The sequence below is a fragment of the Thermobia domestica genome, chromosome 13, assembly GCF_964235325.1.
Source record: "Thermobia domestica chromosome 13, izTheDome1.hap1.1, whole genome shotgun sequence".
NCBI classification, from domain to species: Eukaryota; Metazoa; Arthropoda; class Insecta; order Zygentoma; family Lepismatidae; genus Thermobia; species Thermobia domestica.
The window spans coordinates 62,528,860-62,544,573 of record NC_137466.1 but is presented as its reverse complement, the minus strand read 5'-3'; the positions used below and the strand labels follow the sequence as shown (position 1 = coordinate 62,544,573).

The 15,714-nt window shown below is 34.2% G+C and overlaps 1 protein-coding gene across 2 annotated transcripts in view; it reads right to left on the bottom strand.

Annotated features, from left to right (window-relative positions):
- Nucleotides 1-15,714, bottom strand: part of LOC145669204 (uncharacterized) — a 295,922-nt gene that overhangs the window by 134,179 nt on the left and 146,029 nt on the right. Inside the window, exon 2 of one of the 2 annotated variants that reach the window (XM_081737533.1) lies at nt 2,806-2,844. The exons of the other annotated variant lie outside the window; for it this stretch is intronic. The gene's annotated coding sequence lies outside the window, so the exon portion shown is untranslated. The remainder of the gene's footprint in view (nt 1-2,805; nt 2,845-15,714) is intronic. 2 annotated transcript variants of the gene reach the window in all.

Genomic DNA, 15,714 nt, shown 5'->3' with positions numbered 1-15,714 from the left:
GTGCTGTAGCAACTAATAAGTATTTAGAAAATTACAATCCTACTTAGAAAATGTTCATACATAATGTACGTGGATGCGAATAATGAATAAGGATGGGCCATAGACGATTCTGATATTGGCTATATTTTAGAAGTAGATTTAGAATATTCAATAGTATTTCATAATAAACATTGAACTTATCATTAGATCTAGAAAATTATATAAATAATAATAAAGCTTCTAAAATTATTAACAACACTTTAAAATAAATAAAATTAGGTATTGCATTATAAAAATCTTAAATTCTATTATCACAAGGCCTTAACCTTCAAAAAATCAATAAAATATTAGCATTTAATCAATGTATAGACTTAAATACAGAAATTCGGTCAGAAGCAAAGAACGAATTTGAAAAAGATTTTTTATAAACTTGCAATTAATGTAGAGTTAGGAAAAAACTATGGAAAACATGAGAAAGAGAGTAGATATAAGACTTGCACATAATAAAAAATTAGTGGATAAATTAATTATCAAAACTACATTTGAAGATATAATAATATTTTGTGAAAATCTTGCTGCTATTCATATACATAAAACTAAAATTACTTTTAGCAACCTATCTATGTTGAAATGTCTGTTCAGATACATCCAAGACCTCTTTATGTGATTTCTATAACAATGCTTCTATTACAATATTTTAAAGGAAAATATGGAGATAAAGTGAAATTATTAATGAGCAATACCGATTCCTTTATAGCACATGTAGAAACCCTTATATATATATATATATATATATATATATATATATATATATATATATATATATATATATATATATATAAAGATGAGAAATATGTACGAACATTTTGATACGTTCTGGTTATGGAAAAAATATGGTTTGAAGTGTGGGAAAATTTAAGGACGAACTTAAGGTGTTATAGAGCTCATTCTTGACTAAGCGGTTAGTGGTTCGCGCGTTTGGCGTGAGAGATCTGGATTCGATTCCCGGCGGCAGTTTATGTAGTTTGGATTCACGTTAATCAGTAGGTCCCGTCTCATATAGCCTCGCTGCTGAAAGGTACGTTAAACCCAAAATCAACTCAATCAAAGGTGTTATAGTAGAAAAGTGTAGGTTTTTAATAAAAAATGTGTGCCAATAAGATAATCGAAGAAAGAGATAATGAAGAAAATATAAATATAAAGAATGAACAAATAAGAAAAGCGATAGGAAGAAAATAAAACGTTGATGAAATTAAAATAACTTTCAAAGATTATAAATATTATGTTTTAGAAAATAAACGATTGTATCAAATGCAAAATACTATTCGAAGTATAAAAAAAATGTATTCTCAGTGAAAAAAACTAAATTAGTATTAAACGCGTATGATTACAAAAGATATATATTAGAAAATGAAATACACACCATTGCTTGGGAACATTACAAAGTAGATTTAAAGAAATAAGAATTAATAACGAAATTTAAAGAATTAGAACATGATTATAACAAAAACAGAAAAGAGAAAATAAAGCAAAGAACAGAATATTTAAAAGAATATGGTTAAGTTTAAGTTTAAATGTAAATATTTACGAAAGAATTAAAAATTTTACACAGAAAAAATCTTCCGAAAATCTTATAATCCCTCATATTATATATTTCTTTTTTCCTCTCTATTTTTGCGCCCCCTTACTTCGGCGTCCGGGGCCGTCACCCCGCTCGTCCCCCTCACTATTACATAGAGTAATGAAGGTACATTGTTAAAGATCAAAGTAGGTGTATCAACTTTTTGACATGAAAATTCAAAGCTCCTTCGTCGTCTCTAGCTCCGTAATGTAAACCGCAACTGCCAATCTTCCCATTTGGGAACATGGAAGAATAAATGTATGTTACTCCCCTTCTTTTATATTTATACAAACCCAATGGTATTTATTATACACATCGATGCTTCTCAGTTGATATTTCAGAAATTTTCAAGAAAAATAGTAATTCGTCACGAATTATTAGAAATCATTTACTAGAGGTATGGCGAAGTGCCAAAATAGGAAAATTCATTTTTTTCAAAAAGTCTTAAAAATCTTTCAACAACAAAGCATTTCAACTAAAATAAATGATTCAATTTTCCTGTTTCATAAAAGGCCAACACTCGGCCATATCGTTAGTTTACAACCTCTCAACAGGATTTCAAAAAGCATGTTCCCAATTGAAAACATTGGCAGATAAACGGTTGAAGTCACCGATAAAATTTGTAGATAATCTTAAGATAATTTGATTACATTTTGCCTCAAGATGCGGAATCAATTTTGGCTAAATGTGACATATCAGTTTTTTGCCTTGAGTCTACTTCAAGTTCCGTACTGGTTCGCAACCCACGATAATAGTAGGTTCCGTCAGTCATAACCTCAATGGTGTGTAAGAACAAAACTCAAAACTTGAGTATCATATCGGTAGAATAAGAGCTAGACATTGGTACTACAAACGTAATATAGTCAAGAGATGAACGCTAACTTTTCTTGCTGATTTGTGTTTTTAAAATAGCAACAGATGGGATTGAATGCTCCAGGACTATAACATATGTTGTACATCCTCGTGTTAAATTAATGACAACTGTGCATTAGCACAAGACTTAGTTAAAAATCCAAATAGACAAATCTTGGCACTGACTAACTGCAGTGTCTCGGTAATGGATGATGATGGACACCATATCCATTTATGAAATGTTACAAAAATGGTGAGTGACTCTACAATGGTCTCCTTAAGAACTACACATGCAAGTAAATTATCAGACTGCAGAGTGTGTTGGATGTAATGCGTATATTCTACTACGTTACCTGACTGATTTGACAACTGTTCTAGTAGAATGTTTCTTTCTGTAAATATAAGAAATCAATAAATGTTTTTGATACAATTTCATACTCAAATAAAATTAAATTACATTACTTTGAAAATTTTGAACGTGGAAGAAATTATTATTATTATCATTGACAAAAGCATGGATAACATCTTTAGTTACTTTATTAGAGATGTAATGGAAGGTAAAAGGGAGAAAGAAGAAGACTGAGCTGAGTTGACTGAGTTTAACGTCGCTTTCAGCAGCCAGGCTATATGAGACGAGACCTACTGATTAACGGGAAAGCCGAACCACATGATTTCCTGCCGGGAAAGAAGAAGAGTGTTGAGGTTATTAGACTATTAATGAAAATGATTGTTACGACAGAACAGAAGTCAGTGGCGGACCTACCACATTGAAACCTCAAAATGTTCGTTAAACTGCCTGTTAGGTGTCATTTGTTCCTATGTATCACCTACATTCGTGGATAAAGGAAATTATTCAACTGCTCTTGAGCATCATTAACAACATCATTGGTAATATCTTTACTTTGGGATCAGATTCATAGATTGAGGAAAATTAATAAGAAATTTTAGTAAATAAGTAGAAAACGAATTCCTAAATCAAAATTATTAGATCTAGGGAAATAGTTGAGATGAGTTGCAGCCGAATTCTATGTCCATGTTTTCCTTCTACCTTCTATAGATAAGAAGAATCGATACTCAATAACTTACTCTTTCTTATAGACCTTGCCAAATGATCCACCCCTCCCCCTGTGTCTTAATCTGTAGGGCATAAATGTAAGTGTTGCTTGTGAAGAAAACAAGAATATAATACTACGCAAGGTGTGAATTATCGGAGATGATAACATTCTGAGTTCTACAAAGACAAGTATCCCTGCGGAGGATGATGGTTCCTCCCCAAAGCATATTTAGTCCATTTAGTATAGAAAATTTATTTGCTAAAATCGAGGAAAATTTGTCTCAGAGAATTGACGAATACTTGGAATCGAAAGGACGAACAGTTTATTATCTATTATCGAACTAATGGACTTCTTATATCAAACCATAATTATTCATAATTGATCGGAGTCACTCAATAAACCTGCTTTTGCTACTGTTCCTGTTCTTTTTCTCTGTCTCCTACAGTATCTTTTTCTTTACAGAAGACAACACATAGTTCTTGATAATACGATATATGATCCACTATGCTCCATGAAATTGACTATTGAAGTGGAAAAATGCTACTGATTTCTATTAATGTGCAGATGTGCGCAACGTAATTCAATTCAATTGGGTCTTCGATAGGAAAGCTAAACACGATGTTGTGTTAGAATGCATCAACGCATTTCCAATATATATTCTGTTTATTTATCTAAGGAAGCATCGGTCATTGGCTAATGGAAACAGTACATTAAGGTTTGATCGTTTCTGCTTATGTAGTTCCTTCGTAGATACCAACGATATTCCTTTGAGAAGGAAAGATGCTTACTGCGTGTACATGAACGATGTTTTATGATTTAAACATTTCTATCTATTCATAAATATATCTTTATAATAATATTTACGTTTTCTTTCGTTTATTTTAATGACCTTTACGAAAGTTTTCATCTTTTGACTAACGAAACTTTTAATGTTATATCGAAAATCAAACTTAAAACAACCAAAACTTAAAGTGTAACCACGTAGCTTTCTGTCTGTATAATTGTATAAAATAAACCATTTTTTAAAAATCAATCAATACGTCAATATCAATAAGTTAATAATATAACATTTGGAAATGAAATGAAATGAAGTCTGTCAGGTTAACGTCCTACGATTATGTCTTTTAGGCTAAGGGAGAAGAATGAATAAGACAATGATGATGGATGAATTAGTAGAATGAGAATGTGGGAGGAAACGAGTGCACCTCGAGAAAATCCACTGACACGATTAAACGTTTGGTGATGAGTCACACAGTATCTTAGGAACATTTAACATAACCTTTACTTTAAATGCGAGTGGCGTCACTTCAGATATTGAGATGGGGAGATTCTTTATCAAAATAAATGGTTTCATCTTTGTCATTAATATATTATGTACTATAATATAGACTAAATATCACACTCAGGGGAGGGGTACTTGTCTCCAGTCCTACCTAAATGACGTCCCTGCTTAGAGCGCTCACGTCTGGTATGAGAGTTCCTGGTTCGAACCCAGAGCATGAGAGTTGTGGAGAACAACATTTTGTCCGTGTATTTTCTCGAAGTTCTCTCATTTCTCCCGCATTTTCATTCCAGCAATTCCCTCATAGTCATTCTATTTCATTAATTCTCCTTTTCCTTTAGCCTAAAGAGCATAAAAGTAGGATTCACTAAATAATAAAATGTGCCTCAACCGCTTCCACTATGCGCTACATATTTTCTGTGGTTTCTTTCCAAACCAAAGTTTACGAATTCCAATCATCACCAGTCATTGTGCTAACAGCTTCAACTTCCTTAGATCTGAGTATCTTCCTTATAACAGAATCCAATGGAGAAACTTTGTCTTGAATCTTTAATTTGTTCTTGTATTATGTAATCCGTTCATCTCTACGTCTCTTTCTTCGCAATCTCGATTCATTCTCTACCTTTGCTTGAGAGCGAAAAAATTCGTTTGTCTAGTATGCATCTCTTCTTTAATTTTTTTTTTTTTTTTGTTTAACTCTTAATCTTCAGATTGTTTGTGCATTCTGTCACATTTCATACAACCACAGGTAGAATGCAGTAATTTATACTTTACTTTCAAGCACATCGGTTACTTTCTTTTACTTCATTGTTATTTAGTCCAAGAGATAAATACGCAATGGAAGTGAATGTATGTAAGCCTGCATTTAGATAATTAAGCGCTTCTAGGCTTGTTCCTAACACACATACGCTATCGTTTTCTCAGAATCCCTAGGATATAAACACCTTGTAACCTAAGAAAAAAATTTGCCCATTAATGACTTTGGCATAATTACATACAACAATATATTTTTATTTTCTTACCTCAAGCAATTTCAAAACTATTAAATTCTTCCAAGTGTTCCTAAAGGTTCAAAGGAAAAAGTAGAAATCTTCTAAGCTACGTGAGTAGAGTGAATAAGTTAAATATTGGCTTCTATAATCATTTTGCATGCGCAAGTGAACAATACATAAAAAGCGACAAATTTGAAATCTCGACAGCGAAGAGGAAAATCACTGACCCATATTCTATACTTAAATGTTTCTATAGAGAACATATTTACCTTGAGGAAAGACTGAGTTTGTTAATGGATTCCCTGTGTTCATTTGTGGTATTAAGTTTCTACAAACATCCCAAGGAAACATTTTGGTAATGGCTAACAAACAAAACAAGTCTTTTTTCTCTAAATTACAAAACATCTTGTACTTCTAACACTGTTGCTATTCTACTACTACTACTACTACTACTACTACTACTACTACTACTACTACTACCACTTCTTATTCTACTAATACTACTACTATTGTTAATAATAAACGTGAAGAGTTTGGATCAATCAGAATACGATGAACATTCAACTGGATGGTCCTAATGAGCAATATGCGATTACTAATAACATTATTTGTATTTTCTTGGCTCACAGTCCACTACTCAATTTATTGCTTCAATTTCGGAAATGTACGCATTATCGGGAATTGACTGGACTGCACTAGTCAACCGTCTGACTACACAAAAACACAACAAAATTCTTAATAGGTATTAGTACCAATCATTTTGCACTTTTATAACGTTGGTGATAGATGATGTTCCTTTATGATTTTACGAATTACTGTATATTGATTTGATGTCACTTATTTAAGGAAATTGGCGTTATATTTTGATTGCCATGTAGACGTAAAAACAACGATGAGTTTCTCTTGGATATATTGAAATTTCAGCACAAGTTAATAATATTGGTTCAGTAATAAGCACGAGTAAAATGTCCAGTTAACAGCTGGATTGTGGTATTATATGGATATGAGGTATGGAGTTAAGGAGAAGAGGAAGAATGGGGATTGGAAGCATTCGAAATATAGTGTTATAGATGGATGTTGAAAATTAGATGGTGGATTGAACATAGTAGGACTGGTGTTGCTTGTAGCCATTTTTGCCCCTGGCTCAAAGGCTATGATTCCTGGACCCAGGGTCAATGACCTAGAGATACATGGCTCCAACCCTTAATTTTTGGTAGGGGTACCTAGGACTACCGCCTTAAATTTTTATAGTTAGCAAAACCAAAAAAATGATACGGTGGTATAGGATCGGGGTATGTATATCTGTACGTTTAGATAGTCCATCTCGTTCCCTCTTATAAACATTTTCCGAAATTCAAATTTCGGAATTAGGTTCGTGATCTATTTTATACTCTTTACTGATGATTAATTACCTTTTATGGTTATATGGGCAGTATAGGAGTCCATTCCCTTTCATAAGACATAAGTACATTGATGCACTCCTCTTAAATTTTGGAACGGGAACATAGAACTATCACCTTAAATTTGGGAATTATCAAAAAAATCGGAAAATGTTCTCTACGACCCAAATATATACCACCTCTGGTGCTTGGGGTCCCTGATTCGATCCCAGCGCTCGCGCCGTGGGACTTTGTGGTGGACAAACTCCGTGCTCGTGGGTTTTCTCAGGGTTCTCCCGTTTCCTCCCACTTTCTTCATTCCACCATTTCACTCATCTCTCATCACCACCGTCTCCTTAAACCTAACCGGTATAACCGTGGGACGTAAAAACTTAAAGATTTCATTTCATTTTCATTTTTCAAATATATACCACTGTAAATTTGGGTGGTTCATCTTATTCTCTTTTATGGATATAAAATTGCCCAAAAATCAAAATTTGGAAGTTCTTGATATAATTTATCACACCTTTGATGAGCGTTTACTGAGTTATATGGTTATTCAGTTGAGTGTAGAAGTCCATTCTGTTTTATTCGACTTGGTTTCTTCATCGCCATGATTAAGAATGTATCGGGATTCATTAGACAATGCAACGCTCTGCCACTGCGCAAAGGTCCAGTGGCGATGGTCACGTGTTCATTTCAGTCGTAGTTGCCGATGTCGTGGTGTTAACATTCGCACATGGATGGGTCGTCGGCTGCGGAGGCCCATCGTTAGGAGTGTTCGGTGCACTGTGTGTTCAGACACACTCGTACTTTGCCCAGCATTAAAGTCTGACGTTAGTTCCGTCACAGTAGGCTGCCTGTCCTGTTTTACCAGTCTGCCCAGCCTATGACGTCCGACATCTGTAATGAGGTAGTGGGGCACCCAAACCCTCGACGTTTGGACGTCGTTTCCCGTTGGTTTCGCCACATCTAATCGTCTTTCTTCTTTGTGTTTTAATTGTTCGTTACAACCAACACATTCATTAGTAAGATCCACCAACTTATCATTACTGAACTGATCGTCGAATACAATAAAATCGGATCAGGAGCCGGTACTAGATGACTAATCATTTTCTGAGGATCAGCTGCTTCAAAATATACTTAGAACAGCATTTAGATCAACGTTTGTTGCTAGCATTCTTTACTTTCTTTACATTCTCTGGAGAACTTAAAACGGTGCCATAAAGTTTTTGTCTCTTGCTAGCTGGAAATCTAGGTGAAGATGGCACAGGTGAAATCGTCTTCCAAAGTTCTGTAGGAGTCTGTTGCATGTTAAGTTCAAACGTATTCGGCTGTAGGTCAGGATTTCTTGCATCAATAGAAGCGGAGTTTTCAGTAGGCTCTCCTGCTAACGTTCAGATAAATTAATCCTATGTTTTAATGTTGCAATCTTAAATGTCTCTAAATGAATATTAATTTAACACGGGGTAGAATCATTGCAGGACCATCATTGTCGCTTTGCCTGCCCGTATTAATTTACTACTTGCAATCTTCCGCAATCTATGAACTAAATTTACTCAGGATTGTACTAAATTTACAGTTTCGTATCAAAAGTTTTTACTAAACAATTTCGAAATTGATTGTTTGGAAGTAAGAAAGCTTAGCGAGTCTATATGAGACGTGGACCTACAGTTTTATCGTGGAATTCAAATCAAACAAACTCCCAGCGGGAATAGAAATTTGGTTTCTCACGCCAATTGCACGTAATCTAACCATATAGCTACGAGAGAATGAGCATAATGTACTATCTGACCCGTAGCTGTTTGGTGCGTATATAATTACGAATTCGACATAGGAGCCACGATAATTTAGATGAGTGCATTTTTTCCTTCAAGAAGTAAGGTATTCGTTATTATTACGTAAAGTTATAAAGTTAAATAAATACCTTAAACTATCCAGTATTGATGAAGATATACGGATTTCGTACCGTAGAGAAAGAGAAAAAGTATTTTTTTCTCCTCAAAAGTGTAGATTAAAGAAAGTAGAACTATTATTATTTTTTCTAATGGAAAAGACCAAAAGTTATATATTCTGAGGACAGATGATCAGTTATCATATATCTTTAATTCTTTTTTTTTTTTTTTTTGATCGTCGTATTAACTTCTTGTTTTACTTAGAAAAAAAAAGTAAAAAAGCTAAGAAAGAGTCAAGCAAAATAACTTCCGCTCTCGTTTGTTCTTATGTAATCAGTCGTAATTGCTTTGTCTTTGATTTCGACCATGAATCAAAATAACTCAAGGGCAATCTATAATTACATGTTCCTGTCTTTAAAGATACGTGTATGGATCAGTTAGAGAATGTTTGAGCCGGAAGTTATTTTATTTTCTGCAAATATAATATGTACAGTATTTTTATTCTAATTAATATTTTGTAATTATAATATTAAGTCCAAATCGAAAAAAAAATGTTATATTGTTAGGAAACTTTTTTTCGTATAAAAATAACGGTCAAATAAGAGAAGCATTGCAATTTTATTTCCTTTCTAAGCGTACTTGCCCAAAGGTACATACTCAAATTTTAGATTTCTCTTGTGGCTCCATGGTTAATGTACACGGATTCTATCGGGAGGCCCGGGTTTGCCTATAGTAGTATTGTCTGAGTAATCATAACTCACGTCTACAGTTTTATATAATGATATATAAATAGGTAATGGTGCACACCTACGCCTGGTATGTTTTAGAAACGTTAATGCACACGTGACAAATGTAAGGTGATACATCTATTCGTATATATGAAGTTCACAATTACAAAATATGTTATTACAACTCCATAGTTTTTCATAGTTTGAAGTTTTGATTTTCATGTTTTCTTATTTTTTCCTTCATACATTATTACGTAAAAAGAAACGCTGATATGCCCCTCCTTCTCTGAATAGCTGCGTAAAGTATCCCTACATGTTGCTTTGTAAAGGTGACAGCCCTATAACAGAAAAATATTTCTTGCAAATTGATATTATTATTATTATTATTATTATTATTATTATTATTATTATTATTATTATTATTATTATTATTATTATTATTATTATTATTATTATTATTACTATTATTATTATTATTATTATTATTATTAGGAGATTATATATAGTAGAACCAGTAGGAAAGATTACCCCTGGATACGTACCTTGCAACGTATCTTTGTTTGTCCATTCACTAATACACAAGCCCACATGCACAAAAATCGAAGCCTTTTTAGATTTTTTTATATTTTATATGAAGTGCTTATGTTAGCTTGGTAGATGTGATTTATTAACATTAAAGTCAGAAAATCACCGAAGATAATCCATAATGAGGAAAACTTTACAGCACCTGTTCCTTCTTTTTGCAGCTAGCTTTTTGAAGGAGGAGTAACACAAAATAAAATCGATGTTTCCTCAGCAGGTGATGCCCCACGCACGGAAAAAAAGAAATAACTGTTCTTAAATCATTGACGAAAGCATCCTTTAAAATAACAGAGAAAATTGAAGCAAAAAACCCGGGCATTTCCGTTTATGTCATAGATCACAATAATCTGGACATAAGCATACGGAAACTCTTGCCGAACATATACATACATATATATATATAATTGCTAGCTGAATAAAAAAAGCGCTAAAGGATGTGAACATTCTAAATCATATCCTAATAAGGACCAATGTTTCCAATTATATTTGGCGAGCACGAGTTTCCTGCCTTTTCCAGGTTTACCACGTCACGATATATATATAAACAGTATATTTTTCCCTACTAGGGGATTCCTCATCTGCTATGCAGGTAGTTGTATATATTATGTGTGTGGGTAGAGAAATTTTGCAAAACAAACTCGTCATTTTATAAAATATCTCGTACGAAGTAGCCCGATAAGGTTAAAACACAAATGGGTTCTCAGAAGTAAAAATCCATACTTAACTTTCCTTGATTTTTACAGATTTTCCAGCTTTTCACGAAATTCCCTTACTTTTTCGTATTTTTTTGAGTAACCTGAATTCCCTAGCTTTTCCAGGTTTTCCAGGTCGGTGGGAACCCTGAGAATGATTCTTTTTAATACTTATTGTATTAACCATAAATTAGACTCATTGTATTACTACAATCAAGAAACTTGTTTTTTTTTTTTTTGGGTGATACAACGTTGTGTGCGTGCACAGTTTTTTTTGGACCAATTCTCTTTTCTCTCACTTTCTTACTGCACCAATTATTTTATTATTGAATTTTCAAATCAACTCATTATAGATATTTCAATTTGAAAACTCATGAAACCATTTAACTTTTCGTTATAATAAACTGGTGTAGTTCCTCTAAAATAACTGACATATTAACATTAGCACCATTAACATATCAATTTTAGATATTATTAAGAAGAGAAAGAGAAACTGGTTAGGTCATTGACTAAGAAGGAACTGTATTATGACGGACGTGCCAGAGAGTATGGTGGCAGGAAAGAGAGGGAAAGGGCGAAGGAGACTACAATTAATGGACGATATCAAAACAGAAGAATCGTAGGTGAAGACGAAGAAGTTAACAGAAAACCGTGGAGCCTGGAAACTTCTCAGTTGCGGCAAGTAACCCGTCAATAATGGCAGAATACCTATGGTGATGATGATGATGTGAACGACACATGAACTGTGTTTTGATTTGATTTACATATTTAAATTTTGCGTCAATGTATGAATATTTTTACCATTTAATTAGGGATTTGCATATGAAGTTTATTAGAATTTGCATACGTATCAGTGGGAGCATGTATCTTTTATTGGTATTTTTATGTATATATAGTGTTATTTTGAATATGTAATTTGAACATTGACTAACATCAGGACGGGACATCAGATTGGAGCAATGATATTTTAATATAAGTTAATATTGACTTCGAAGAAGACAGAACATTCTATAGTTTAGATACGCTATTTTGCTGGCAGAGAAGCAGCGAAGGCTTACAGAAAAAAAAACTTAAAGAAAGCTTGTGTTCCTAACGGAGCCTTGGTCTCCCACGTCGTGGGAAGATATAGGAAACAAGGTAACCATCTTTATATGGGTAGAATACCCATGAGCTCCAATTTTCACATATATGGATAGCTAGTCTCAATTCCTAGGGTAGTTGTAGGTAGGAGCATACACTGCCGCTATAGCGACACAGAGTCCACAAATACAATGCTTTCAAAATCATAAAATTTTTAGCGTATCTATGAGAGAATCCAGGATACAAAGAGGTGCTAGTTTTTCAAGACACGCCTACTTTTAGCATGTTTGTCTCTAGAAGCGTCGCTTGGTCAACGAACTACCGTCAGAGAAAGGGAAGTTGACAAATTCAAAATTGTGGACGAGTCCACTTGAGTCATAGTGGTAGTCGTCTAGAACTATGTTCGTAATAGTACAGTGACATCCGCTAGATGTCTCTGTTAAAAGATAGTTATCGTCTGCTCCGCTGATACATGATTTGTTATAATAGTATGTGTGATGTTATGTAAATAAACTTTCTGGGTGTTCCCGTAGTTTTAGATATACTTAGCTCGATATATATTTTGATTACTACAAATGGCTTGTACTAATCGCAGTTACGGACCTAGTTGATGGTTGTGGGAAGTATTCAAAAAGACGAACACACACCTCAGTTTTTGTTTTTTTTAAACCTTGACGAAATTCACTACTGTTGGCAGAGAGAAGAGAACTCTCAAAGTTTTACTATGCTTATTGTGATGTGTCAGGCTACGACAGCCTTGTTTAGGGTTCATTTATATATTAGCATTTTGTGTAGCTTATTTAAATTGTATAATTAACCCATTACTGCCCCTTGGCAACTTAAGTTGCCACGGCAATTTTTCGTTATAGCGCAGAAATTCATGGATTGACGTTGCAGGTTTTAATCATGAAGTTACTTTGGAGTCTGTTTCGTCATAGCATCGTTGCATTTTCTTTGTATGATATATTGACGTAAGGTTAGCATTGTTTCTGGCTACAATGTGTTTTGAGGAGAAAGACTCAACTGGATTGATTTCAAAGACTCCAGAAGGAAGGATTGAAGGTCTGTAAAGGAAGGATTGACTTGATTTTAATAGTTATGTTTTCACAGTGTATTTTCTCCCTCAAAATTGTAACTTTCCAAAATTTTCCCCTTTTTGAATATGTGTGTGCCATTTGGCAACTTAAGTTGCCGGCCTAAAAAACAAGAAAAAATAAATATTTTTCAAAAATATTCTAATTTCTATTTTAGAGTACTATTAAGACCAAATAGGCGAAGAGAAACTTCTCAAAATACCACTGGGGAATTCTGGGCACTAATGGGTTAATATGAGTTAGCAAATAATAAGCAAAATCCTTCAATGCATCAGTTTCAGAAATTTGCAATATTCAATGTCACTTGGACAAACAGTTACCGGTGTCGCCACTAGGTGGTACCACTTGTCAAGTTGTGTACGTAAACCTGTCAAGTGATCAAGTGTTAATAATTTTGGTTGTTTATTTTAATTTTTCTATTATATACAGCACAGTGTTAGTGAGTGTCATACACTAAATGAAAGCTTGATAAATAAGCTATCCAACACGCATAGTGACTGTAAACGATGTAATTGAAGTGAGCTATAAATGGCAAAAGAATTTGAAAAAGTGTTGACTACCGAAATATCTAGGTCATTGGAAGCCTACAGGTGAGGGATGTACCTCCCACACCTATTTCGGGTGAAGCGGGCTATAATGGTTTGGCCCAACCCAAAGTTGGAGCGAACAATGAACCTGGAGGTGAATATAACATTACGGGAGACAACCAGAAAGACAGTTGCTTCTTGGATCGTGAATCGTGTACATCGAACACGAAATTCGGAGTTATTGTTTTAACCGCCAGTTAGTTGAAACTTTATAATCGACATTCGTCGTGTTCAGATATGTGTTGAAAATGACAGTGAGTTAATTTCGAAGCATATACATTGTGCAAGTGTCGTATTAAATGTGCACTATAAGATAATTTACCGCCTGTTTATCTTCGTTAACGCTGAACTCATAGTCTTGTGGTAGAATGAGAGCGTAGGAGGTACTACTAACATGTACCAAAGTGCGGTTTGCAGAAATGTCTGCAAAGTAATTTTATATTAATTAAAACAGGCACAAAGAGTTTATAGTATGAAGAGACAATGCTTCCGCATATAGTTTGTGAAGTGCTTCGCACAAGTTTTAACTTTTGCCGTATTACGTCATACGCCGTATCACCTGTTAATTTTGTTTGCAGTTAGACACAGTATTGGTAAAAGACAAACTCTATGCCTGACTCTTTAGGCAATCACCAATACTAAAATACCGTTCAGTGTATTTAAATGCCGTTTAATACAAGAGACTGAGCCTTTACACTTGTATGAATTAGGCGCGGTTAGTGTCATATAACTCCAGTGCACCAGATAATGGCAGGCTAGTGTGAACTTTCAGCATATATATAGCTATTCACTAGTCCCATCACACAGAGGTCTACCCACAGAAACGCCGCTAATGCAGCAGAACTCCAAAGTTAGAGGGAGTACGACTGGTGGAAGAGCCTAGCAGCACAACAGGAGAAGACGGAGAATGGTCGCCGAAAACGGAAGAAATACTACAGGGAAGTGTATACCGTAGTGAGATGCAGAGACACTGCAAGTGAGAAGATATAGACGCAAATAACAAAACCGTGCACGAACAATTAAACATGAGAGCTCAGAAAGTGTGATAAAAATTTTAAAGAGAAATATTTTTATTAAAATTAAAAAATTTTTTTTTCTTATCAGGTCTCATTGCGAGACCGTGCGCGCGCGTGTGCTCCTGTATATCATATTAGTGTGTGCATCTAATATATTGAAGCGGTGCATTAAAAAGGATTACCAATGGAAGTTTGAACTTCTTTCTTGTCTACAGTATGGCCGTAAGGTATGTGTTACCCTTTTGTCTATTTGTTTGCTTTTCAGGCCAGATGCTGGGTTTATGAAGGAATCGTGAAAGTGATGTGCGTATTTTGGGTATCTTTCACATGCAGGATGGGTGTTAAAACCACAGATTACCTGAAACTTAGAGTTTCATGCTAAAAAGAATCTTGTTTTACTTTTCAAAATTTTAATTTCATTTAACTTAAGACTCTACCGACTGAACTAAATTTAGTAAATTAACTTTGTGACTGGAGGTTGCATTAATTTAAAGTAATTTTCAGAGTACATATAAAGTCTCCTCCCACATTTCCATTCTAACATTTTAATTATTTTGTTAATTTTATTCATATTATGCAATCTTCCTTCCTCCCGCTCACAAAGAACTTGGCTGCCGTGCGCGTGGGGCTCGGCACACACACCATCCTGGATGCATGTTTTATAAGAATGTCCCTTGCTAAATTTTGTTTTCAGTATTAAATGTTGTGGCAAAAGAATTAAAATAAAGTCTTGTTTTTCATTTTTCTGTTCATTGGAATTTGTTGCCACAAACATGAAAGGTACCCAACGTTTTCACGATAATTTAGTACAAGCCAGACGCGGGTGTCAGTAGATGTTTTTTCTTTCAGGTTGTCGCGCTGCCATCCAGAAAGTTTACCA